Source organism: Ischnura elegans, chromosome 5, assembly GCF_921293095.1.
Source record: "Ischnura elegans chromosome 5, ioIscEleg1.1, whole genome shotgun sequence".
Taxonomy (NCBI): domain Eukaryota; kingdom Metazoa; phylum Arthropoda; class Insecta; order Odonata; family Coenagrionidae; genus Ischnura; species Ischnura elegans.
This window is the reverse complement of record NC_060250.1, coordinates 40,138,153-40,165,861: the sequence shown is the minus strand read 5'-3', so window position 1 is coordinate 40,165,861 and position 27,709 is coordinate 40,138,153. Positions and strand designations below refer to the sequence as shown.

Below are 27,709 nucleotides of genomic sequence, written 5' to 3'. Positions count from 1 at the left end.
ATGAGTTAGCTTCAAACCAATCTTTGGATTGTTGATTCGTTATGATGATGATACATGCAGCTTTCCCTGGGATTACATGAGGATATCCTTCGATAAGCGATCAAATATTGTCCTCAAGGCCACCCCGCTCCCTGGATAGCCACACCTTGCTATCAATACGAAAAATCGTGAGTGAAATGGTGGAATTTCATAAAAAATTAATTGCTAAAAATTTAAGATGTCCGTTGTTTCGACTTCGTAATTGGTCAAGGGAAAAGATCAAAAATAGCACTGAAAACTGCACGGAAAAAAATTATCCTCCCCCAGCGATTCATCCCAAATGTTGATCTGCAAAGGTGAGGGTAGAGCTCACCCTGGATAAATCCACAATGTCAGTAGACACACATTCAGGATGTTGGAGCCAGTTCCTATCTCTGAGCCACCGCGCACTCCGAAGATGTTTACTTGAGAAAGTAGAAATGCTCTACCCAGGATTCCAACCCAGTACTTTCCAACCAGCAATATAGCCCTCCTCCCACCAGAAAACATTATAGATTCGTCATCTTATTTGCCAAATGGATAGTTTAAAAAAGAATTATATCTTCGTGTGAGGGCAGTGGTGACTCGAAATAAAATGACCATTAGGGTGGGCCGAAAAAAGGTTTTTTTTCCTGATCAAATTTGCCCTATGCGGGAAAGTTGCGAAATGATATAAGGATCTCGCACACATTTTTTTTTTCAAATCGGATAATATTAACCACTGCCGCCCGAGCTCTAAAGTTTAAAATTTTGCGAAAAATCAGGCTGATTTCAGAATCAAACGGCTATGAAGACGAATTTTATGATAATATGGGATAATGGATAACATCAAAGAGTGGATACATGTTTATAGTTCATGAAAATGAAATATGAAGTTTTTTTGACTAAATTTATGGTTAAAAAAATGTCTATGAATTAACAACAAAATTAGAGTATAAACCACCCGCACAACACAACTCATTTTTGCCTACATTTCTAAAACTCCATTTTGGGGGCTAAATTGCAGGTAAAATAATATTTATTTCGATTGAATTTCATTTCTTATCAAATAAGTCATCAGATGGTAGTAAATAATCCCACAAAAAGTAATAATAAGATAAATTATTTGAAATTAACGTCAATCATAATGACGAATAACGTACCTGTGGAGCTATTTTCAACAAGAAATTCAGCCAAGGCTGAGAAAAAACAGAACCTGAACACTAAGCATTTCACTAAGTAGCTCTCTGCTAGTTTCGTAAAGAAACTACCCAGAACTCACCACGAGGAAGAGGCTACCATCGAGTTCCACCCGTGTCCCCCCCAGCCAACCTTCCGAAGGACACGATTGTGAAAGCACATCAATCACTCTGAGAAAATTATTCCATTCTATTACTATCCCTCTCTTATGCACGATAATGCCCATCCAAGCCTGCGTTCTATACTGCACACGGATTTTGATGCTAACATTATCATTTGTACCACCCTTTCAACTGCTTGTGTATGGTAGGGAAAAGGTACTTCTAATACAGATCTTTCCGTAGCAAGGTCTTCCAAGTTTTTGTTTGCCATCGCAGCTACTATTGGTGGTTGATTTACCTCAATTGGTTCAAAGTCAACCAAGTCGATATAATTTTGAGCATCGAAGTTTAGAAAGATTTTCTGCTTTCCCGGCGAATGGACTGAGTGAAGAGTTCTCGGGATCGCCACCGGGTCAGGAACTCCATATCTGCCGACGTTTCGATTTCCTACTCGGTCATCGTCCTCAGGGCTGTGAAGTGTTCATTCACCCGGTGGCGGTCCCGAGAACTCTTTACTCCATCGAAGGTTAGCTTTGGAAAATTCGAATTTCCTCAATTCCTCCTGCTGAGTTTCTCTCGATTTCAATGTATTTGTGATGGCCATTGCACGAATTTGTCTGCGTTCATCGGCTAACATTGCAAGAGGAATATTCTCTGGGTGAGCAAAATTACATTTCCCTGAATCATAGAGTAGCGGCGTAATTTGATGTCTCTATCTATATATTTCATAAGAAGAATCATGTTCATAATATACTTCGGGACTTCTGTTCAATATTGTCTCAATTTTATTGAAAACCGCATTGGAGCGTAAACTTCGATAACAAATTTTGCCAGGGTCATTAGTTCTTTTGACGGTTCTGAACGATAGTTCATTGCAATGAAGCAGGCAAACAAACCAATGCAAAGGTATCCTTAGGAACATTTCCATTCCCCTGATTACTCCAGCATGGCTTCCGGTGTTAACCTCAGTTCCATCGCACACAATTGCTCGGAGTCCATCGATAATGATCATTTCCTCCCCTAGAAAATTCGTTATGGAATCTTAAAGCTTTGCTGACACATGGGGTGACATGCCATAAGTAGCGTGAACCAGGCTCTTGAACGAGAGTTGTTTGAACGAGAGTCCTCACCTATTGTTTTTCACTTTGATTGACTAAAAATGAAAGTAGAGTCTTTCCTCTCGTCGAAGTAAATAGCTTTCAGTTTAACAGTTCTCACATTCCTCCGAAGAGACGAGCGCAATCTTTCTCTTTCCCTTCTAACTTTGTACTTGTCAACAAAAAGTACATTGACTCCTTGAGTAACCAACCCGATATCTATTAGGTGCGCAGATGCAAATGCTGCAGAGGTATGGTTTGACATGCAGAATTATTCACAGGATGATGCAAATCTTCGCAATTTCAAATTACTTACACTAACCTTTTTCCATGAAATCCTCTCCTTCACTTGCATCACATAACTCTCCGTTCAATGTCATTTCATCACCTGAGTCTTCCGAACAGAAGTGTTATGACAAAATAGGGTGGAACATTCGGGTGTTCCTTTGTTCCTTCTAACCTGCAAAGCCTCGTCTTCCTATTTTTGGTCTCCTGCACATCGATGGCGCCTATCTTCATTTTCCTGCCAATTCTCTGTCCTTAGGGAATTCCCATTCTAAAGAAGGCATTTTCGAAAGAATATCACGAACAGAATCAGTCTCACTAAAGCAATTTACATGCAGCAACTTCAAAAAGCTGACGTGCGTGACGAAGTAAGTCTTGCTTTAGATCAATGAAAGCATTCTTATTGACAGATCGAAGAATATTGCGATTATTTCCATGATATTGAATAATTTGTCAAACAATTTGCCTATATCCAACAACTGGGATAGAGGATCTATGCCAAATGCCTTCAATGGCATAAGCCACTGTCTCCGCGATCCCCGACAGAGAAATTATGGTATTTTAACTTTCTTCTTCAATGTACCGAGAGTACAAAAACATTTTCATCATCTCTTCATAAAAGGGCAAATTATTACCCATGAAATTTTCGGGTGCAACAAATATCACGCACTTCACTCCACACCTGGTACGCTTTCCCTCTATTCTAACCATTGCGTCAATCCTCCCGGTCATTGACCATGCCTTCGCGATCAATGCATCAATGACATCGGTAGTCATTTCTCTATCTCCTTTTAATTTTCAAAATGAAAAAGCATGGTCTTTGACCATTTCCGGTCTACCTCCTTGACCTCAATTGGCCATCAGAGGACAAAAATGAGGGCGCCCAGCGCAGTCGCCATGACTCACTCAAGACGGAAACGTAAAAGCAACGTTTTTTCTCCCTCCAGCCGATCGCGGTCGCATATTTGTGAACGAATGCACTCTCCGCTTTTTTATACCGTTCGAATTGCAGCCTTTTCGATATTTTAGGAGCTATTTTCATCCCGTCCATGGAAACGCGGATCCAAACCACTTCGATGCGACAGACTCCCTAGTGCAGCAATATCTGTCGCACCAGAGTTTTACGGCGCTGATGTGCCATAATACATTTTTTTGCGAATCAAGCTTTTCCGCATAATACACATTTTCGCTCCGGGAGATTCCTCGGCGGTTCGCATACGTTGGAGAAGGCTTTTTTCCGCCATAAATGAAATGGACCTATACGTTGCGTAGAGTATGGTCGGAGTTGAGGCTGTCCTGATAGCTTACGGATCTCGGTTGTAATATACGGGAGGTAAATGAAAATAACTGCATTGATCGAAGCTGGATCCAGGATATTTTTCTGGCGAAGCACAAAGTTCAGATAGGCAAACGGGATTAAAAACAACATACATTTATTAATTCACGAAATATACCCTTTATTTAAACATAAAAGTTATAATATGAAAATATCAATAAGCTAAATTTAAAATAAGGACAATTTTATTTTATGTTTCCGACTCTAGATATCTATTACTTCCTAAATGTTTATCTTTGACACAATTTCTTGATGGATATGAATTGAAGCCAGTCCATTCAAACGCTAATACGCCGTTCTGCTGCGAAGATTTAAAAAAATGTATTTAGAGAAAACCAAAAAAAGCACTAAGGCCTTTACATGGGGTTATATAAATAATAACAATGTATGTAAATATAATAAAAACAAGTATGATAATAATAATAATTTCATAAATAAGCATCATTTTTAATATATAAGTAGTTGTGTAAAGATTAGCTGATAGGAGAATAGAGTGGAGAGCTGCGTCAAACCAATCCTAGGATTGTTGACCAATGATGATGACTATACATAAAAAAGGTGGGTATGAAAAAGAAAGTCTTTGCAATTGGCTGTTTAAACTGGTGCGGGAGGCAAAGAGGTCAAGAGTAGAAAAAGTATTTGAGAGGGAATCGAAGAGAGAAGGTAAACGGTGGAAAAGAGCTCCATGGGAAATTGACAGTCGGAATTTGGACTGGTGTAGAGTTTCAGTATTGCGGGTTTTGCGGGCTGGAATGTGAAGTGAAAAGAATGACAGGAGATTACTGCATCTGAAGGACCCGTTCATTATGGAGTGAAGAAATTTGATGTCGGATGTCAATCGGCGGTGGGTGGAGTGTAATACGATACCTCTACAGCACAAACGCTAAACAATCGCCCACCGAATCAAATCCGCTCATCTAGTATTCCTAGTAGCACCAGATTTGCGGATTTGATTCGGTGGGCGATTGTTGAGCGTTTATGTAGTGGAGGTACTGATTAATCCAAGTGAGTGTAGTATTTCTTCACGGAAAGATAGTCTGAGGAGAGGTATGCGGTGTCGTACTATTGCTAGGAAGAAATTGAGTGAACAATTCTTTTTTAATCGACGTAATGTGGAGAAAGATCGCGGAGCTCAGGATTTAGCTGTTTGCGATTATAAAAATTTCTGTCGTCCGGGGGAGGCGTGCCTCCGTTTCCTTTCCCTAAATACGCCTATGGCATAATTTCTACGTGGTTGAGTTTAATACCCGTGACTGATGGGGAACTTCTATAAAATGGAGCATATAGAAGATTGAAAATGTAAAATATATATGACTAGAATGTACTTATTTCCTTACTTTCCTTAGGAGGGGCCTAAAAGAAAAGCCTGCACTTATTTTTGCTTTTTTCACGCATAATAAAGCTCTCGGAACTGTAGCCGGGTCAGAAACTGGAATACTAACGACGTTTTGATGACAAACTCGGCCATCATCTTCTGGGCTTATAGTGTCAAGGGCATTGGTTTGCTCATATAATTCTCTCTCGATATTATTAGCCTCGAAGACGGTGGTGGATTCGGTAGTCAAACTTTGATAATATTGCAGTCCCTATCCGGAGAATCCCCCTAGATCGTGTCACGAATTCTTTTCATCGTGAAAGCATCAAATCCTCCTTCGTCAATTTTTCATTACAAATTATTCGACACAAAGAAAGAAAGCCAAAAGCGGAATAGATTTTGAAGGAGGGGACCAGTTTAACCATTTTACTGCCAGAGTAATGGCAAATACGATGTTGAAGCCATCAATTACTATCCACTTATTAAATTATTTTTAAAGCAGGTGGGAATTAGCCCACCAACACAAAGAGACGGCTGCGAAATTTAAATGAAATATGGATGCCTATTGTCAGAAAATTACGCGCAAGTATCATTAAATTAAAACAGAAAATGGCATTCCAAAGCTTATTTTGACTGTTCTTCATTCAAAATTTTGCTTTCCCTGAAGATTCGCCCTTTTTATCAAGATCACTCATATAAATTAGTTTCTGACCTCGTTACCACCTACTGTAGCTATATGCTATGAATGAACAAGTTGATATATCATCAAAATATTTCGCTGGATTTCTAAAGACCACCATAGAAGTAACGTAAAATATCTTCAAAATCGCAAGCAGAAAGTTTTCTGGGCGGATATGGGAAGAGGAAGAGGGGGCCGGATTGCGGCCTCATCAGGGCTAGGTAAAACAAATAAATAAAATCAAATCAAATAAATAAATCAAATGGGTTCATAATTGCAGAGCACAACAGCGGAAACTTCGCACCGCTAATTCCCCTGGATCGGTCCGGTTCTTGGCTGTACATGTGAGGTTATTTATAATATCTAAGTCAGTCAAACAACGCAGAGATCGATAGGCAAGTAGTCAGGGGGTGTCTTTCGCCCCGCCTCCAGAATATTTATCCCTTGTAGCTACTATCCGCGATACATCTGCTGAGACCAAAAATTAAACCAGGAGCACTTGTCCTCTGACACTCAATGCATTGATGTTAATATGTGGAGATGGGTAAGTGAGAATATGTTCACGTTTACCGAATCACTTTATTAGACTATTTTTATAAAATTCCCTATACAATCTCAGCCCATGATTTAAGTACATAAACGTAAACAACTAAGTATGGTCTCCTTAGAAACAACAAAGATGATACCGCCATTTACGGTTGTCTGAAATATATTTCATGCCTACCACTAGCGAATGATGAATTAAACTTTAAAACACCTGATTTACAACATTTTATGGTTTTCCGATGCGAACACATTGACAACAAAATAGGCAACCCAAATACCACGAAAGCGACCTCCAAATGAAAATTTGTGGCTACTTCCCTGGAGCAGTGGCGTAGCGAGGGGGAAGGTCCGGGAGGTCCGGGGCCCCCCACCCCCGAGATATAAAAAAACAATTTTTTTCCTTCGTAAAAGCAAAAAAAAATATTGAAAAATCAGGGATTTACGAAAGATTTCTTTGAAAAATGAAGTTTTTCGATTATGAAAAGTGATAAAATTAGTTTAAAATCCTCTACCTCGTACCCTTTTTTCAAAACTTTTCCCCTCTGGATTTGGATCCCCCCCAAAAGAAATTCCTGGCTACGCCCCTTGCCTGGAGATAGAGAGATCATTCACACGATACGAGGCAAATAGTATTACTTAAGACGGGGATCAAATTTAAGTATATAAGAGATAGATTCTAATAGTTGTGGATGCAATAAAAACAGAATTGTCTTCGATGATGATTTAACCATTATATATATATTAATTTGATCAAATTATTTTTTTACTTAAAAAAACTTAGAGAGTAAACTCAAACATTTGATTTCTACGATATCTTAAAATAAGAACCAGTGGTTTATAGGATATTTCACATTTTAGCTAGTTTATGGACGCTTTATTGTTTCAATATAAAAAGTAGCGCTAGTTGAAGGCTTTAAAATATGTTTCAATATTAGGCATTGATTTCCACATCCTCAATTAATTATTCATATATCAGAATCAAATATACATTGACGCAGTAAGCGGAGGAAAAAAATGCTTACATAGCAATAAATTATCATAATAGAATGAGTGATTTAACCAGATATCGTCATATTATTCATTTGAATTAATGGTAAACACCGAAAATTATGATCAAAATGTCAATATTTAGACTAATGAACTACCTGTTGCAGGATATATGTTCGTAAGACCTACATTTGGAGAGAAAAGTAACCTATCACTGGTTGCAGACATACATTCCGGAAGTAATTTGAATATCTATCATCGTAAGCGCGATGTACGGAGAAAATTAATGGTTACATGATCGTAAAATAATAATGGTAAAAAATAAATAAAACCAATCACTCCCTCGTGAAATTGAAATATTATCCAGTTCAGTTAATTCATCTTAAAGCAAAAGCCATTAATTTAGATTGAAATAAACATTCCGGCTATTACACCAGTCTCAGGATGAAGCGATGAAAATCGTGATTTAATCACTTTCCATGAAATAGACCGCTGGGATTAAGAACAATATTTGTTTGTAACATAAGCTAATACGGCTTAAGAATAAGATAAACAGCTTTAGTTATTGAAGTAAAAAAGAAGTTCATTGGAGTATCAATATCTAGTTCATTCATTCAAAAGAATTTACGTCATTTAATAACTAACTTTTGCTTAACAACGTGATTTAAAATTTTCCTAGAATTTATCTAGATCAATTCAAGAAAATATAATGCTAAAGTAAGTGATTTAATGTAATACAGACACACTGCTTTCAATTGTTTGTTATAGATTTTTATATTTACAAAATTTAATGATTAGCCTACGAGCGGTTAATTAATAATTTCACTCTGATTGGAGTGAGGGTGTCAAAAATTAGAGTTACCGAGAAATTAACAATGAAAGAATTCAATAATATTATTTTTATAAATGGCTATTTACCATGTGTCAAGAGTAAAATTATAAAATATGAGAACAGAGAGTATAATTTTATGCATACATGTCAAACCATCTTGTATTTACAACTCCCATGCACATTTCATTAGTTCCTTCGATAAATTAGCAGATATTCCAAAATCTGTCGGGTGAATGAGTTTCAGAATATTATTCGCTACCCATTCAATTGTTCACTATATTCGGAACAGATCATCAGGAATTTTGGGAATAATATTCGACTATGTTCCTAAAATTAAAAATATTACTAATATACGCTATTTGGGGCATTTTTCCCTTGCTCGAGATACATACGTATCGATCATGGTCTCCAGCAAGAGATCAATACTTATCTGCTACACTGATTCGACTGCAATATGGTTTATTAGAAATGGACTCTATTGCGGAAGTTTTCACCCGTCTAAATACACTTGTCCTCACATTTGATGTATTTTCATGAATCGTATAGAAAAATATGGGTCGACATTCTTCCTACCCTGGCCGGGAAGGCTTCCATTCGCATGATGTACGGCGATCATCAACCTACAGCATGCCTATATCCTCTGCTACAGTATAAAGAAAAGGCATTTTCCACCCATGCGTAATACCTTATCTTTTTTATTTGCTCTGAGCGGCATCACATCTAGGCAGTCATGCCTCACGTTTGCTAAAAGGAAGCACGTTTCTAGATTCACACACACATTCTTTTGCATCTCCAAAGCGATGTGTTGTCCTCTTTGTCGAATCTCGCACCGGGAGAATCCTTTTTCCAACGGTCCGTACGTGAAGCAGAGGATTATCGTGAGGGACAGTTGCGATAATACAAGGAAGACGCATACGTGCTTTTTCAGGGCACAGCTTGGATGTTCCCTAATGGTCCGTGATTCAGTCCCGTGAAAACATGCTAAGAGTGAAGATCGATCGGGAATCCTTATAAAGGAGTTGTTTACAATCGGCCCATGGAAACAAAAATGGACGTTGCTCTTGCTGCCTGATTCATTCAAGTATACAGCGATTCTGGAACTTCGGTTGCAGTCCGGAAGCTCAATATTATCACAAAAGCTATTCTACCAGTTAAAGCTACGGATATAATGCATGTGAGAACTAACGAAAATGTTTTCTGAGGGGTACGTACTAAGTCCTCGTCAATACAAGGTGGTTACACTGCGCGCATTTTTTAATATTCTTATAGACAGTACGTTCCTGCCGCACAGCAAAGATGGACGTATTTTATGGACTTACATTTTCTTGAAAGTCCGTTAATGAAGTTATTTTTGCCGAAATATGTCTCTGTTGTGATAGTTTTTGTCTCTCATAACCCACAAACACCTATTCTCGTGCACAAGGCTTATCAATTTATCATTAGCCATAGTGAAATAACCAAATCATTCAAAATTCAACTCACCAATAAAAAATAATAAAAAAACAAACACCAATAAAAGACCACAAACAGACGCAAAAAGCGCGAAAAAAATCAAATTTTTTTAATGGATCAAACTAGTTCTGTCGACCTCGTGCATGTTCGGACGAGGTAGTCGCTGCCAGTGTAAACACCAAGGCGACTGCAGAGAGGAAGCCCAAACCCATCCGATAGAAGGCTGATTTCTGTTGCCACTTCGGTCATATTCCAATCGGTTTTCGAAATTGTCCGCAGAGGGGTGATGAGTGCAATGCGATCCAATGTTTTCCTACATTTTGCAGTTTAATGTTTAAAATTGCGAAGAATAGCAATGAATAGTTATGGATTTGATAAATCACACCATCGTGAATGAAAATTTATGTTGACACCCTTAATTATTCCTCATTTCCCCTAGAAACTAGGATCACTCTGTCCGTAAGCGACGCGAGTGGCGACACCTGTAAACCCATTTAAATGCGCGGTGGGTGACAAAACATTAAGAGGCCGACTTGAGGATCCAATATCGTAATATTCGTGGTAAACCCTCTCATAGGAAAACAGGCGTTCGTGTTTTTAAACGTAGGTACTCATCACCTTTTCGTCAGAACTCGCGTACATAGCAACCGTAACCTAAGATAGGTTTAAATGGAGTATTTGGAGTATCACTATTACTAAACCCTACTTCCCCCTTTGATTCGCAGTAAGGCCTATTTTCTTACTGCTTAACTGTAGTATCAGGACCCCCATACCGATAACCCAACGTTCTCTTCTTACTCAAAACAAGTTTCCTCCGTATCTCTTCTAAAATTTAGTTCTCCAGTATGTCTAGCACTTTTTCATTCCTCTTCCGCTCAGTACGCTCCGTATTTTATCTAAATTAAGGACTGTTAAATCAATTAACTTAGTATTTCTTGGATTAAGTGAGGAAATAAAAATCGGTATCGGTAACATTTACATCGAAATGAATACACCATGGCCAACGCACGCGAAGAATGAAGAGGTAAATATGCACTCGAAAAAAAATAAATTCCCCAAGGCCGTACTCTTTGATGGGCAAAAAAGTGGTGGGTGGGAATTTGGAAGGATGACAGTTGGGTGATACACAAAAATAAAGCTGAAACACAGCTAAACAAATAATCACCCGAGCTCACTTACTCACCTAGCAGGTTTGCTGTAAGGAATAAATTTCCGCGTAGGTCCCAATCAAACACAAACTCAGGTTTGCGAAGGTTCCGCTTACGCCAGTGACCCACTCACACCAAATAAATGGACAAAAATAAGAATTAGGAAAATCACGCTCACACTCACGCACCTCGCGGATTTGTTCTAAGGAACAAATGTCCGCGTGGGATACACGCACTCACATACACAGATTTGTGAAGATGGGTAATTGAGTTGTAAGTGCCCAAGAATGTAAATAAGCATTGTGCTACCTCGAAAAAATAATTGCATCATACGGCGCGCAGTTTTCTTAAAACCTATAATAGCAGATGCTCATCGATGAAACACTCATACTCACACATTGTAAAACATTTAGAAGAATATATTTCTAACATCCACATGAATATTTTGGGAGATTAAAGTAACGTAATTCTCAAGAGCCAGGATACGCAGTAATATAACTGTTACCCAAATAAAGCTGCATTGCAGTCTATGGGCTACCGATCCCTTTTTTCTCCGACAGGGCTATCCATAGTATGTGAAATACGTTTCCAGCTTATACTGACTCTGAAACGTTGATAAAGGCGCCAGGGTACAAATAATATCTATTCAAGATTATCAGGCCACATCACAGGCCATTTCCAAATCGGCCATAGATTTATTCAAAGGGAATGCCTAGAGGTGGCCCAATTATATCCCTTAGTAGGCTGATTTTTGTTGCCACTTCGGCTGTATTTTAATCGGTTTTCAAAAATGTCCACGGCGGGGTGATGAGTGAGATGCGATCCATTTTTTACCAATATTCTCCATTATTTTTGCAATTGCTAGGAATAGCATTGCAAACTCATGAATTTGATAGATCGCATCATCATGTGTATAATTTTCTGCTAATACCCCTAATTATACCTTATTTCCCCGTGAAACTCGGATCGTAAAAGACTATTTTCGGGAGAATATTTCTAAAATGAAATTTGCTATGCCGCATTTCACGGTTTGATGAAACCACAAAAAAATACAACATCTTTGGGGCACATTTTAGCCCTTGCAGCATATTAAGGTTCTCGTAGCGCACTAAACCATCAAAAGATACGAAAGTGGTATGCAGCAGGGATGAAAAAAGCACAACAATTCCTTATTGTATTACTCTGGCCGAGTAGTTTGCCGGAGGAGCTAGCGGTACAAACCAATTGCTGAAAGGAGGTTACATCCTTACAAAGCGTGGGTGTTACCTCAAATAACACTTTCCGGCAAGAGACAACTTCTCAGGTAGGGTCACAACCAACCATATTCATCCCATGGTAAATGATTGGGGACATTTCCCGTCATATAAAAAGGATTAAGAACCTCGTTAAAAAAATTTGCATCCCAATGACTAAACGAATTCCAATGCAAGTATTCAATACGTACTTTAATGTACACACCAGGCTCTGAGGCCCTGTATTAACATCAGGTTATCAGTGAGGTCAAATGGTTGTATAAATTGGAGAAAATATGATGTAGCATAGTCACGTATGGGTGGTCTGGTCATAGATAATGTAGTTTCTAATGCACGTTACAACGCATTACTGCGAAAGATGTTCTCAAAAACGGGTCGGTAAAAATAGATCAAAATTTAAATTCGCGCGGAAAAATTAGTACAATTTATGAATGCATTCATTGAAACGCTATGAGTTGGAGAAAAATTATTAACGTTCTTAAATTGATTGGGAAGCTTTAATCTATGCCTCGTACTAAAGAAATGTTCATATGATCGTAAGGATACCTAATAAATATAATACGAGTAACATTTTTTCAAGCTCCGATGAACCATGAACAGAAGACGAATTGATTGATTGAAAAATTATTTCATAGCAAAATATTGAGCATACTTGTAGTGTCCTTTCAAAATAATCGCCACGGCGATTGAGGAATCGGCGGAATCTGTGGACGAGCTTTATTGTAACTTCTTCGTAAGATGACTTCCAATGAATGCTGCCATTGTTCGCAAGCTCATTTCCCGTTTGGAAACGCTTCCTCACAAGCCACATCTTCATTTCAGCGTAAAGATAGAAGAAACACGTGCAATTGAAATTATTCAAGGAGCAGTTGGGCCGCATCAGCGGTGAGATGACGGTTATGGCAGTTTCTCCTCCCTTCGTGGACTTCCCTTATCAATTCTTAGTAATGCCTGCTCCATGTCATTCTATCTAAAACATCGATTCTCTTTCTTCCTCTCCATCGTTCACCCAAGATTCATCCCATTAACACTGTTTTCAATATCCCATACCCGCTAGGCACTCGCTCCATCCATACCTTCTCTATCCTTCGTATCTCATGAAGAAGCTGCCTGTCATCACCCACCATGTCGAACACTTCGTCGTCCCTCTTCCCCACCGTCCACTTCACCTTCCCCATTCTTCTACATGTCCGTAAGTCCTTGTAAATTCTAAGAACTTTGCACATTATATATCTTTTAGCAACTAATAAGAAACACATCGCTCCTTCTGAGCCCTTCCTCGTACGCAGTAGCGGACCCAGGATAGGGACAAGAGGCGGGGGGCTAAGTATGGGATAAACTCCCAGAAAAATTGCGGGTCCGAACAAAAATGGCCTTTCTATCCTGTGTAAATTGGATGTCCAGCCCCCCTATACATCCGCCACTGATAGTACGTGACGAGTAACATGTTTAAAACTTTAGCTATGTGGACTATTTTCAACAGTTACGTATCTTCAATATGAAATTTTGACCTCAGAATGTTCTCAGATGTGGAATTTCTATGTTTCAGATACAATTTAATGTTTTGGACGGTCTGCAAACCCTGTTAGTTTCAAGACGATATTTCAAGTTTTAAGCAATTACTCATACGTCCTGTAGAGTGGAACAGGTGCATCCTCCAAACTCTTGTTGGAAGTCTTATACACAACACTTTACGCACTGCAAAATGAAATTCTCTCTTTCATTCTTATTTTTTCCTGCCAAAGCACATAAATCGTGGCCTTCCTGAAAACTGCCAAAAAATATATGCATACATCAACTGGTTTGGAGTAGCTACTACAGTAAATAGAAATCTTCGCTCGATTCATGGACTTCCGAGATGAGCTTAGTGCGAATAAATAAAAGAGGAAGGTGACGACGGATTGAAAGTGGGCCAATGAAAGACGATGAAGAGGCAAGTGAGGAGAAAAAGGTAAAAAAAAATCAGGACAGACAAAAGGAAGCGCGATCAAACGCGGAGACAATCACGTTAGAAACCCGAAAAGAACAAACACAAATTGCACGCTTTTCGTGCTCCAATTCCTTCTTTCCAGCGAAGCCGAAGCAGGATTTCCTTCCTGCCATGATTGTACTTCACGCATCGGTTATTTGAGGGGGCGTAAAAAAACCAAAAACAGGGAAATAAATGTGAAGAAGACATCACTTATGAAATAAGAATGCTGGAAAGGAAGCAGTTCCCCCAATACTGCCAATCCATTCATGAATTTACGACTGTTTCCAAAACAATCGAGGACCAAAATCCAATGGTTGTTTATCTTCTTGATCGAGGTTTAGTTCAAGCATTTAATTTTTTTTCGCAAAATGCAGGTGCACGATGAGCATGACAGAGAGCAACGAGCCGATAAAATGTCTGTAAATATGGACATAACAATCAGCAGGGGTGGAGTTACTATCGATTTATAGCCTCTATATTTATAACATCTACATAAAAAATACAAGTCGAATATTGCAGGGGAGACTATCAATATTGTGGAGCCAAAGACCATCTATAATACCTTACATACGCATTCTTTGTTATTTTTACAATTATTTTTAGATTTGGATAAATCATAAAATAAATGGATTTTACGAATTTTCTTTAAACTTAATTTTTAACTTTTTTGGTTGCTAAGCGACTGCTTGAAAATTATGTGAGGATTTCTTGATTTTTTTCTTAGTGACAAATAAATGAGAGCGTTGTGAAATGAATTTTTTTTATTATCGGCTACGGGAAAAATGCGTTTTTTTTATAAATTCCCGGCATTAAACAGCCTTGTGTTCACCTTTCCACTACAAACATCACATAGATACTTGTACTATAATTATCTTTCATTTTCTCAGATCTATGGGCGGGTTTACTATCATGAAGGTCATCGCAATATAAGGAATACCGACAGAATAAAATGCGGTAAGCAGAGCCACTAAGAACGGTTTTACTGTGGCTACGTGAGAAATTTTCGTACAATCTTGCATATTTTTAGAAAGTTTCCTCAGAATTATTGGTAAGACAATAGTACTAAGGTGAAATGAGAGGAGGTTTTCCTAGACTTTGGTACTGAAGCATTTTCTTGAAGTATTAGAGGTGCAATAATGTATACCAGCATTAATATAGGTATAATACATACGTGATTTTTATTCCACGCTCTATTCAGTTCTATTGGTAGTTTTTTCCTCTCGTTGATTTTTTCGTTGTACTTGCGATAGCATGATCGAAGGAAATTGACGTATCAGATACTTTTTAAATTATCTCTTTTTTGTTAATAAATGGAACAATTTTAGTAAAGTCATTAATACAGTGGGTCTAAGAATAACGAAATAGAAAAATAAGAATTAGGATTCGTCTACAACAATTAATAAATGAATAAAGGGTCATTTGAAGGAAGATACGACTATCATAGGGACGAGGTGTTCGAGAGAAATCTCTAAGTACCCAATGACATAAAAGCAAACTTCAAGCATGCAGATAGAAAGACACTTGAAGGAAATGGTAACTTTGAGGAGACTTGCAGGCCGACTAAGGAAAAAGATAGATTCTTAGGGAAAAATGAGACAACTAGAAGGCTTCACAGCCGTCTGCGAAAAGGAACTGGGACGTAGCTATGGTAACAAAGGAAATAAAGGCATCCATCGAAGGAGAAGGAACAGAATAATGGCAAACAACTCGGGGGTTTCTGTTTTTTTTCCATCATGAATTTTTTCTGGCGTCTAAACATCCCCTTCAAGATTTCTCAGAAGATTTACCCTCCGGGAGAATCCAAAACGACAAGCCTGAGGGCATGTTTCTATTTTTCAGAGCTCTTATTTGGATACGTATGCAAAGTAGAGGGCCGTATAAAATCTTGAAAGAATGCCGATAACAGCCTAACCATCCTTTTTGCAGACAGGAAGCATTTCTTTGACATAAAATCCTTGAGTGATATTTCTACGAGAAAACATTTAAGAGGCAGAAAAATGGTGTAAGTGAAAAAGTCAACGAATTTCGACGAAGAAATTTCAGATTCTTGCTACCGTAGCGGGCAAGAAGTTCTATTTTTAATCCTTCGGATGTTACAATGTCAATTAAATATCAAATACTCCCTTTCATCGCAGTGCTAAAAAAATAAGGACTGCGCAGTAACTACGTTATAGGGTATTTATACGTTTTCAAGTGCAAAATGAAATATAATTGCAACAGAATTTATAATCACACGGATAATTTTGCAAGCGTGTTATATCCGAGTAGTTGGAATAAACTTAGCCTAAATGGTAAGTATACACACAGTGATTTACTTGAATACCTTAGTAATTATAAAAACTGTCACCTTAAAATCCAACTAGCTCCAAATATTTTTATTTCTATGAAATAGAGGGTATTTTTTTAGCCGATGCTTGACGAGTATTTTCGAATTCACCAAGATATAATTTCAATTTTAAAGGTAAAGGTATGCGTTTATAATTAATTCATCAAATCGTTTTAAAGACCTGTTTAAAATTTTATAGTTTTAGATTTTTATACTTCAATTAAGTTAAATGAAATACGCGAGTCAAAAGCTCATTACTGCCTCATTTGTTAAATCATAACAGATATGCATAGAATGACGTTGATTAATTAAGAGAGATTATAGTTGATTGAGAATATTTAATACAATAAGTAAACTCCAAATGGATCTTGGAGAATTACTAAAACCTACAGTTATGTAAACGGTTTGATATTTTGAAATTTGACTCATTTCAACGAAATAAATCCCGCCATTGCGATTTTGATTTTTAAAAAGCCGAATTTCTAATAAACTGCATGACATGGCAGGTTTCAATGGGCATGTAGCATGCCTACATTAGTTTTACTTTCCCTAATATTTTGTTAATATATACTATAGAAACTATAAATTTGTAATTTGTACTAATTTTTATTGCAACTCGATTTTTCATTAAAAGGATACTGACAAATCGATTTGCGTTTCATCGGATCATTAATATTTTTAGCTCTGCGATTGTAAAGCACTGTTTAGAGAGCAGCTGTTGAATATGGTTTTACAGCAGATTTTGTCACTTACTTCATGTTAGCCTCCAGCTGGGCGAAACGTTTGCTTCATTAACAGTAAAATAATAAATGCCGGAGTCCAAAATAATACCAAATTTTGCAAATCCATCTACTCTATTAACTACTTATCAATAGTTACGGTTCAATAAGTAGAATCAATACTACTCTTTGGAAAAAGTTTAATCGGCTTCCAATCAATCAACCTCATTAACAGGACATCCTGCTTTTTCGCAGCAATTACGACATACTTTGGCGGGCATATCAAATTTTGAGGCAGGCAGCAATTCCACGTACAATGCTTGGTGTAATACTCACCGGTCGTAAACGAGACCATAGATATTAAGCATTATTGCCAGAGGTCGAAGATATAGCACATGCTAACTGCCGTTGTAAACAGCCAAAGACAAGACTGCAGCATAAACAGCTTACGTAACAAGCTGAAGAGGATTTCAACCAAGATTAGTCAAGGCTTTTGTCGCATAACCTGGACTTACTCCTTACAGATCTCTAGAACTGTTTAAATATTAGATTGTATTTCATTATAATAAATAGCATATAGAATTCGCGTCTCATTCCGAATCGCAGGTACATCCACCTATCATATAGCATCTTTTCAATTCACAATATGGGCTACACCCTTTCATTCAAGGCATAAATACTTTTCTCGTCCTTCTTAGCGTTACATCTCAGTACCGTTAACAGCTGCACTTCAAGTGAGAATGATAATTTATAATTGTTTTCTTTCTCTTTCAGTCCACGCACGTTGAAATGAGTACTTTTTTCAATTTGGGAATGACGAATTTTACGTTCCTACTCGTTGAAAACTTCATCCTGGTAACTTATATCCCTCTTACAAGTGAAATAGAGTACGCATGAATGATGTCAAGGGAATAATCAATCAATGCGATCGAAGATTTTCGAGAGTATGGAAATTTCTAAAGCAAATATAAAATTTATGAAAAACGTTACAGGTTGTTTAGCTGGTAGAGTATGTGGGAAAACAACTGAGTCAAACCAATTGTAAGAGCAATGATATACGATTTAGAGTTGAGATTGTAGCCCGAAAAATTCTTTACAACATCAAATTAACTACATTTTTTATCGCAAAACTGTAGCAAATTAATATCGACAATTTTTTTATTTCTTTTCGTATATTTTGAATATTCCTAACTCCTCCAAAATGAAAGACTTTTTCTTTTCTAAAACAATCTCTTGAACATGCCTACACACAAATATATAAGACAGCGTTCGTCTTACCAATCTTTAGAATACACTTAAAATAAACCAAAATTACGAAAACCGTCGTTTTGGTAGAGTGCTTTGCTGCGGGGCGATTTTCGTCTTTTTGGATTATTTTAAGTAAGAGGCACGATATAAAAATTTCTTTAGATGAAAAGTTTAGACGTAGTTTTTACATGTAGCATACATAACTTTAATATTCATTTTCTTTTCTACATCTCGGAAATGAAAATCTACCTTTCGGCAATTTAAATATCAAAAAATGAATGAAATATTATTTATATATATAAATTTATTTCTAATGCAAAAATGTCGTTCTCTCTATAAAATTACAATGAAATGCGGCAATCAAATTTTTTGCCCGTAGCAAGATGAAGGATACGACCGTTTCGCCGTTCTCATAATTTTTCGCGTTATCTTCTTCAATCTTTCGACCGTGGAAGCTAAATTTTTACGTTTAAACAATTGCTGATGATTTATTATTGTGGCCAAATAAGCAATGAGTAAAGCGATGTATGACACGATCCTATAGAGCTTAGGCAGAATTCGATACAAATGCTCAAAGTTCAGCGTTCTAACTTTTTTGCGCCGATAGAAGTTTATACCTTTGGGAATGATTTTCTGAAGACCCTAATAAAAACGCTTTAAGAGGGGCCGATACGCGAGAATCTATAGATTATGGGATAGGATAATGGTGGTTCCTGTAACAGCGTTGAACGGCTTATGAGGTTCGTAATAATGAGGTTGATGAAAAAGAACTTTACAGTGGTTATTCATCCCCAATACCCGAGTGATTATATGCGGTACAGTAATTCGCCATATAGCGGATGGGGCCTTATCTAGTGACCTACATGTCGTATTTCGTTTATGGTTCATGCTCTCGGCAGTTAACTCGCCTGCATTCATGACCTCCTCCTATTCTCTACTCGTAATAAACTAAAGGCATGGTCGTCATTTTCACATCACGTCCAACAGAGAATTATCATACAATAGGGGAAATTGAGTGGCTATTTTACAGCTGAAAAATTCTACTTGAAAAAATAAATAGGCAACTTAGTTGATAGCATACGAGTGAGGACCCAAAAATAACCTGACGGAAATCGCTGCGCACATCGCTCTCGTAGTTCGGGCTTCTGCCATTAGATAGGTAGGCATTCATCCTTTCTGATTCAGTATGCGAAACGGCGAGGCTTTAAACGGTTGTAGCAAGGTCATGAGACGGTTTTCTTTTGAAGAGTTTATCGACAACTTTAATTTTGGAGAAGGCTGATATTCGAGAACAGCGTGCAGCGACTAAATGTTGTTTTTTGCTCGGTAAAAATGTGTCGGACGAGATTGATATGGCCTATCTATAGCTCATAAAGACAACACACCTGAAAAGAATGTAAGTGTGCAAATGATATTAGCCATTCAAACGCGAAGACATATCGATCAAAGATATTCTACGCTCTGGCAGGCGTTCCACGTCCAGAACTCGTAGATAGAGAGACAATGTATTCGTTACGATGGATTTCCACTAGTTAAATTTTTGACTAAGGAGCTTATCTGCTTCAGTGGCTGCCATGATTAAAAAAACAGATTTACTTCATGGTACCTAAGATATGAGTCATTCCACCCCAATCAATCCAGTGCATGCCCCTTTTTTGTATTCTGAGATATATCTTTACATGCATTACGCCCAAAGCCGCCGCTCGCCCTCAAGCTTTCAATTACTAACCAGTTTGAAAAAAGCCACGGTTAATAAGTATGGCCATCTTTGCGTGCCCCCAAATGGAAACTTCGTTTTCTTCATCAAAGGAATTTCATTTTGGGCTTTTTTGTCCTCATCAATCACCGCCTCATCCCCCATCCCTGCGGTTCATTAAACAGTATGCTCTTCGTTGTTGCAAAGAGTTTCCTCGCATGATTGGTACTGAGTGTGTATCTATGTGTTTTCTGAAATAATAGTTTGTGTTTCGCATGACAGTTGAATGCTTCAAGTCAACAGTTCTTAATGTTAAAACCTTCAATAATCTATCTTACAGGGTGCGTTTCGAAAGTAATGGAATTGAATTTCCTATTGGTCGAAGTGGTATGAAACTACTTGAGGTAATTGGGGTCAACGCTAAGCTTTACTTTTATACCAGTACTCAGAGCTCTCCAAGCTTTGGAAGCGGCAGGACGTCAGTTAATGTAAACCTCTGCGCGCCGACCGTATTACGATAAAATGGAATCGATAATTGAGCAAATTTTAAGTTTTGTGCTGTACTAAAAAAATCTCTTAAGGAGACAAGCTAAATGATTCGCGAGGCTTATGGGGACTCTGCTCTGTTTTACTCCCAAGTTTTGAGGTGGTTAAAGACCTGAGATAATGAGTGAATTTTTTCGCCGTGACACCACAAAAAATAACAATCCTCGTCACATACCTCCATCGCATCAACCTCCAATCTAATAAGTATTACTTTCTGCGAGAAACTTTTAAGTGTATACAGTTTGGAGATATTTTATCGCATACTTGGTAGAAGTAAAGAATTACCTACACCATTTATCCTCACTTAATAAATACTAGTACCAATACTTACACCATACTCTGGACCATACTAAGTCCAATTGCAGTAACATTTAGACCTACCTGGATAATTGAAAACAAATTTTTGTTTCCTTTAGCTCTGATGATATACGTATTGTTGGTGCTGGCTGTAAATGTTAAAAAGGGTGGTCACGCCTTCTCTCAAAAGAGTTTTTTTTTTCTTTCTAACGTTGAATAATCTGCTAATACGCATTATAAAGAAGCAAAGCAAAAATATCCTGCATTTTTTCACCATACTTGAGTAAATTTGAAAATTTTACGGTCGTATCTTATAAACACGCCTATTAGTAAGACGATTAAATAAACTAAACTTCGTTAAGATATAAATTGCTAGCTGTCAGCTACTCCTCCTCCTCCTCAACTACTCACAATCGCAGAAACTAGTTCAACACTATTTCAGAAGTTGGTCTGTAACTGGCAGAAATATCAGGCGTTAATCTGATAATCTGTTCACATGCAAAGGTAAAATCCTAGCTATGAAAATGAGAATGTTGTACTTGGAAACGAATCAACTGCACTTACCCTTGACATGGTTAACGCAATGCATTATCGCGGTGATATCTTGCACAGAGCGAACTTTAGCTCAACCCTGTCATCTTCAGCAACTCACCGCAGCTCAGACGCGGCATGCTTCAGGCAAAGACTCAACTAAACTTCTCCCCAAGTGCATCTTTCTCACCATCAAGTTCCGCAAGGAATCTTTGTTCCAAGTTACTTCAGTGGCAAAGAATGTGGAGATGGGGCCCCTAATGGAAATAAGCATAATGGCGAACCAAGAAGGAAACATTGAAAAAATATTCCAACCGAAGTGGGGGAACAAAAAAATGGAGGTCTCTTGAAAGCTGGGAATATAAGCGTGAAAGTAAGTAATTTCTTAGGAAAAAACATTGGATGCTTTTGTATGTCAGTGAGACATAATCAATAAAAGCAGCAGAGAAGGCAGCATATTGACAGCATTCGAGAAGAAGTGTTACAAAATAAAGATGAAGATTAAATGGATAGATCGCGAGAGCAATACTGAAGTTATAAAGAATAGAGCGAAGTCTTATGAAAATCTTGCTGTCGCGTCATGTGTTAGGATGTAAATACTAAAGGATTTTACATACATTTCACATTGTAACTGTTTATGTGAAATAGATATGAAAAGTCTATGCTGTGTATCTATTTATGCGTGCATGGATGAAGAAACCCGAGGGTACATTATAAGCGCCGTAATGTCATCACTGCCTGAAGCCTGTGACAAGGAGTTCACGTGGGTCTTTATTAAAGCTAAAGTAGGGCAAGATATCAGCAGTCAAATCACCAGTTATTTGCTGCTCTAGGATTTGAATATGATTTTTAGCATTAAAGTGTGATTTTTAAATATTTTCCCCATGAATTCTTGTAATTGAGTTTTTAAAAAAATTGTGAGGAATCTTTCGAATGTTTTCGTATTCTCAGCACTAATTTAGTATTGAAATTAATGAAACTCATGCTTAATTTAATAGTTGAAAGTACTCCTCTAACCATAAAATTAACTAAATGTAGCGCACTTGTGTGACGAGACTTTGCCTGCGCTCTCTCATATGCATTTTCTCTGGGAATAGAACTTGTAACAAAACCAGTTTATTGCGCTATGTAAAGCAAACGATTCATGCTGTCTTGAACGGAAATACTAAACTCTAAATATCAGCCCCGGCATGTTATAGTGGAGATAAGGACAAAAATCAGTATCCCTACCCTTTAGAAATACTTGATCCGTTCAGGGAGGAAATCGACCGTTTTTTTACAAGGGAAAGCGCCGTTTATAATTCAATAGCTGGCAATAAAAAGACTTCCTCGAGGAGTTTTATGGGTTTGGAAAGCGGCCCAGGACTTGCGTGGTGAGTGGTGATTGAGGGTGCACATAAAATGTTCAGAGTCGTACTTGTCGTTCTACTGTGCCCTCAAAGATACGACAGTAGTCGCTTAAGGAATGTATGCGCATACGACGGATATTTCATGCTCCACTGCGATATCCGATGAAATTATTCAGCTTATACACGGATGGTGCACAGCTTTCCCCACCACTATGGAAGCCAGAAATAGGTAATATCCAAAGGCGGTAAAGTGAACGGTCAAAGCGAAAATCGAATTTGTTCCGAAGCATTAAGTTTTCGACGATAAAACAAGAAAAGGTCAGTCAAAGAAAATGTTCCAAAGGAAATCCCTAGGTCTAAAATACGAAAATGGAATAAAATATACAGAAAGTAGAGATATATTCGCATGAAAAAAATATAACAGCTCAACATTTTCAACACCACAGATGTATAAAATGTTTGTAAACAGTTTACTATTTAATAGAACTTTGATCAGAATAGACTTAATTTTGGGAAATAAAAGTAAACTGTCTTAGTTTCGGTGAATTTAAACCTTTAATTTTTGTACAGCCCATTGATATAAATTTATGGCAGCATAGTTAAAGAACATCTTACAGAAAAGCATTTTAGATTCATTGGTAATAATTCCAGTCGTAAAAGGATCATGAAATATATTTTTTCATTTATTCTATAATTGATTACTCTTCAAAGAACCGTAGGATCCGGTTCCTCACCCACTGAGCCTGGAGATAATTACCGAAAATAATTCCATTTATCATATCACTTGTGTTTTGAATATCGATGAAAGAATTGTGATCCTCAAGATCGAATGCAGACACAACCTAATTATGAGGGTAATTGTCCGCAGTTTGACTATGCCAACTATAAACATCCTTATATCTATGCTACCCACAAAATGATTGTGTAATGCAGAAATGCCTGAACTATCGCTTTCCCATACCAGAAATCCTTAGGTGTATATTTATTTCCCTTGTATAAGCAAGGTGCCACCTCACAGCTTGTCGGCCACAAGTATTTGCAGGTGCATTTAAGAGTCGACTAACTAATGAATTCATCAACAATAGAACCCACAAATTCTCCATAAAATGCGGTTCGTTTTCCGTATGACAAAATATGCATGCACAATATACATATGTATATATCAGATTTAACTAATAAAAATATTTCAGAATTTCCATTCATTAGTGCATTTTCTGATTCCGCAAATAGATTTATTGATCGCAAATCGCAATCGCATACAGCAAAATATAAAATGTACAAAAATATACAACGCTGAAAGGTCAATTAGATTGGGCTAGTTAGGAATAAGTAATTTTTTTTATTTTTGCGGGAATTTTTGTCTTTGAGTGGGTGTTCCATGTTAAAAATGCGGCAACAGCAAATGACTTCTGAAAGTTTGTTGATACATGAAGATAATTGGTTCAGCTCTAGTAACATATTTGTGATGATTTTGTTCTATTGGGATAAAATTCACAGATAGGTAACTGACACTATCTACTGTGGAAACCTTTTTATAAACTGGTGCACTAAGAAACCTTGTGGCTCATCAAGGAATAATTAAAAAAAACGGCGACAAAGATCAGGGGCGCAGCTAGGAATTAAGTCAAGGAGGGGTTTCAGGCGCAACCAATACTGGGGTGTCTAGGGGTATGGCATACCCGCCAGGGTAATCGGGGGCTCTCCCCAGAAAAATTTTTAGAGTGAATGGTTCAAAATGGTGAAATTTACGGCTTTCTGAGGGACAGCTTATACTACTCTATCAGCAATATTAATGTAATTTAGTAAAATGGATTTGACTTAGAAATTTCTTTGAGCTCTGGGGGGGGGGGGTTTATCCCCCAAAACCCCCCTCGCTGCGCCACTGACAAAGATAAAGATAAAAGGAAGCAATTAAGAATGCGGATGGTACGTTTCCCTTCCAACTGTGCCTCGTGCACGTATCACACTGACCCTCTAAAATAAAATATGTCCATGACGACCAATCAAGGTGATCCAAGAGGGAATCCGACCTTCGTGCATCTAGATGATCTCTCGTTGATACAATCAAACTAATCAAGTAGTTTATTGCGCTTCGCATACGGTACTCTGTGCACAAGAGCCTTTTGGTTTGTACAGAGTTGGATTTCCACGGTCAACAACGGTCTCTGTTTCGGTTCTCTCTCAAACGTGTATTCCACTCCGACATAACATAAGCCAATTAGACCATATATATCGATCGAGCTTTTCATTATGAGACAATAAGAAAGCAGCTAGCTCCCTTGGTAGATAAACATGGAGTAACAAACCATACTGCGACATAGTACTCCCACCTGCGGCGCAAGGAGACTGGCGATGTCCATTATGATGATGATACACGAATATTGATAATTATAAGAAGAAGTATATCACCTCATCGCTCAACTTCGTGCCAATGAAAATAATAGTAAAATCGAAAATAAGTGACAAACGCCACAAATTGTCCCGAGTTGCATCTAGGAAATACTGTCTTAATGCTGTAAACTGGTCAAACATTGATAAAATTAAGCCAATAACGCCCAATATTACGGATACCCATGCGGGCGAGTCCGCTGATAATAGCCGAATATTTTACTTTCTAAGCTCTGCGGTAGGTGGTGCTTGTAATTTATGTCTGTTTTTCCTAGTACTAAACTTTCAATGTAAGAACCATTATTTCCGATATTGGGAACAATATTCACCGAACGCCTCAGTAGTTGTGCGAGATCGACGAAAGTGTGGCGAGTCAGAGAGAATAAGAAGAATAAAATTTATACCTACTGTCCATGGCGCAATGGATGAGGTCGTAAATAGCGCTGACAGTGACATTCACAGCATAAAGATTAGTAGCTCAAAGATTGCGTGATATAAATGCAAAAAACAATGCATTAGTAAACGTTTTACGTATGAATGGTCATGAGAAAAAATTAACCCTAGAACCGGGAATGGAACCATGGGCCTTTGACCATTAGCTTCATTCCAGATCACTAACACGTGAGACTTTTGCACAGGTTTGAGGCTCTTAAACGTTTGTGGTAACATCGAAGTCCTTCATCCCTCGCATATCCAAATAGGATGGACGGCATGGGCCTAACATGTAGTACGGTTTGTCGTGGAAAATCTGGAACCTAGATAGCGATGTGGTCTACTCGGTGGCGAAAAGTCTAGTTGAGAATGTGGTCTGTAGTGTAGCGCTTTACGGTGTGGCAATATGGGCACTTAGAAAGGAGGACAAGATAAGGCTTGAGGTGTCCGAGATAAGGTGTGGAGAAGAATAGAGAAGGTGAAGTGGACGGAGAGGAGGAGGAAAGAACAAGTGCTGTGCATAATGGGTGAGGAGACAAAGTATGGATAGAACAAGTAATGAGCAAGGAAGGGATGTTGTAAACAGTGTTAGAGGGTAAAATCGCCAAAGGCTCAAAAAGCCAAAGGTCCGTCGTTTGGTGCCCGGTCCAGGGGGATTTTTTTTCTGATGTAAATTCATGTGAATTTAACCGCCGTACACGAAGTAGGACTGAAATTTTTCACAATAGGCACTGTCGTCAAGAGGCAATGTAAATTATAGGCGAAGATAAACATGACTCAGACCTGAACTAAGATGATTATAATCGTGCATTATGATCCAAGCTATAATATATGCAACCTTTACCCTTTAATCAGCCTTCAATTACCTCATTATTACTCCCAAGTTAAAAACAGGAACACAATTTATACTTGCGGGAAAATTGCCACAGCGCACCCACTAGTGGAAGTGAATGTTTCGTGTCCACCCGACGGCTAATCAAAGCTTAAAATTTATATATCAAGGTAACGTACGCTATTTTCCATAGTATCGCGAATGAGCAACGATGAAAATGATTATTACTAGTAAACTGAAAGAGCAGCACAAACAGAAAAAGTAAGAAATAACGGATGCTCTACAAAATTCTCTCTTTGTCCAACCCAACTGTCTTCATATCAACCTTTTTTAACTATTATTAAGTAAAGCATTCTAGAGAAGCATATATTTATCGCTCAATTTTTAAATAATTCATTTTTGTCTCGTCCAACATTTGATACAAAAAAAATTTCCTGGATGAAAAGGACTAAATTTAAAAATTCAGCCCTCAAAAATAATAAATTGTGGATCAAATAAGTAATCAAAGGCAAAGTACTCACCATATTTAACGTGCTGGAAGCAGAGACAGGATACTTATTCCATGCGTCACGAATGAGAATCTCGCGGGCTGGATCAAATGGCAAAAGTACTATCAGGAACCCATAGAATGACAAGGAAGAAATAAACCAATGGAGATATCCCCAGACAAGATGTCACCTTACTACGCACTGTTTATTGGTAGATATCTCACGAGAAAAAATTAGGATGCACGTATCTGTACTCTGGCCTAATCATCCTTCGCCAGGAAAGGCATTCAGCTTGTTCTGTATGCAATTTACAATTCATATTTCCCCACATCATACCTTTATCATCTCGCTAATCAAAATTGTGGCCATAGGCACCGCAGGTGTTGCTGTTCAACAGCAAGGAGGAAATTAACCCCAGTACGGCCTAACGAACCAATTGGATTCATATCTCTCAAACTGTTAAGCGGTGCAGAGGAGTCAAAGCAAGACAGCTTGAGTGATATCATTGAAATAACAACACACTTACGTAAGACCAATTAACAATTTTTCAATTCTTAATCATTATTTTTTCACATAACAATACAAACAACTATGCACGCGAAAAAAATTCCGTGATTCTCCATTTGTAACATTGGCGTGGAATAAACATGCCCAATG

General features: G+C 37.8%; 1 long non-coding RNA gene across 1 annotated transcript in view; it reads right to left on the bottom strand.

The window, feature by feature from the left end:
• LOC124159901 overlaps positions 1-27,164 on the bottom strand; it is a 127,592-nt gene extending 100,428 nt beyond the window's left edge. Inside the window, exon 1 of the long non-coding RNA XR_006865063.1 lies at positions 27,086-27,164. This is a non-coding gene — a long non-coding RNA (uncharacterized LOC124159901). The remainder of the gene's footprint in view (positions 1-27,085) is intronic.
• Positions 27,165-27,709: the final 545 nt, after the last annotated feature.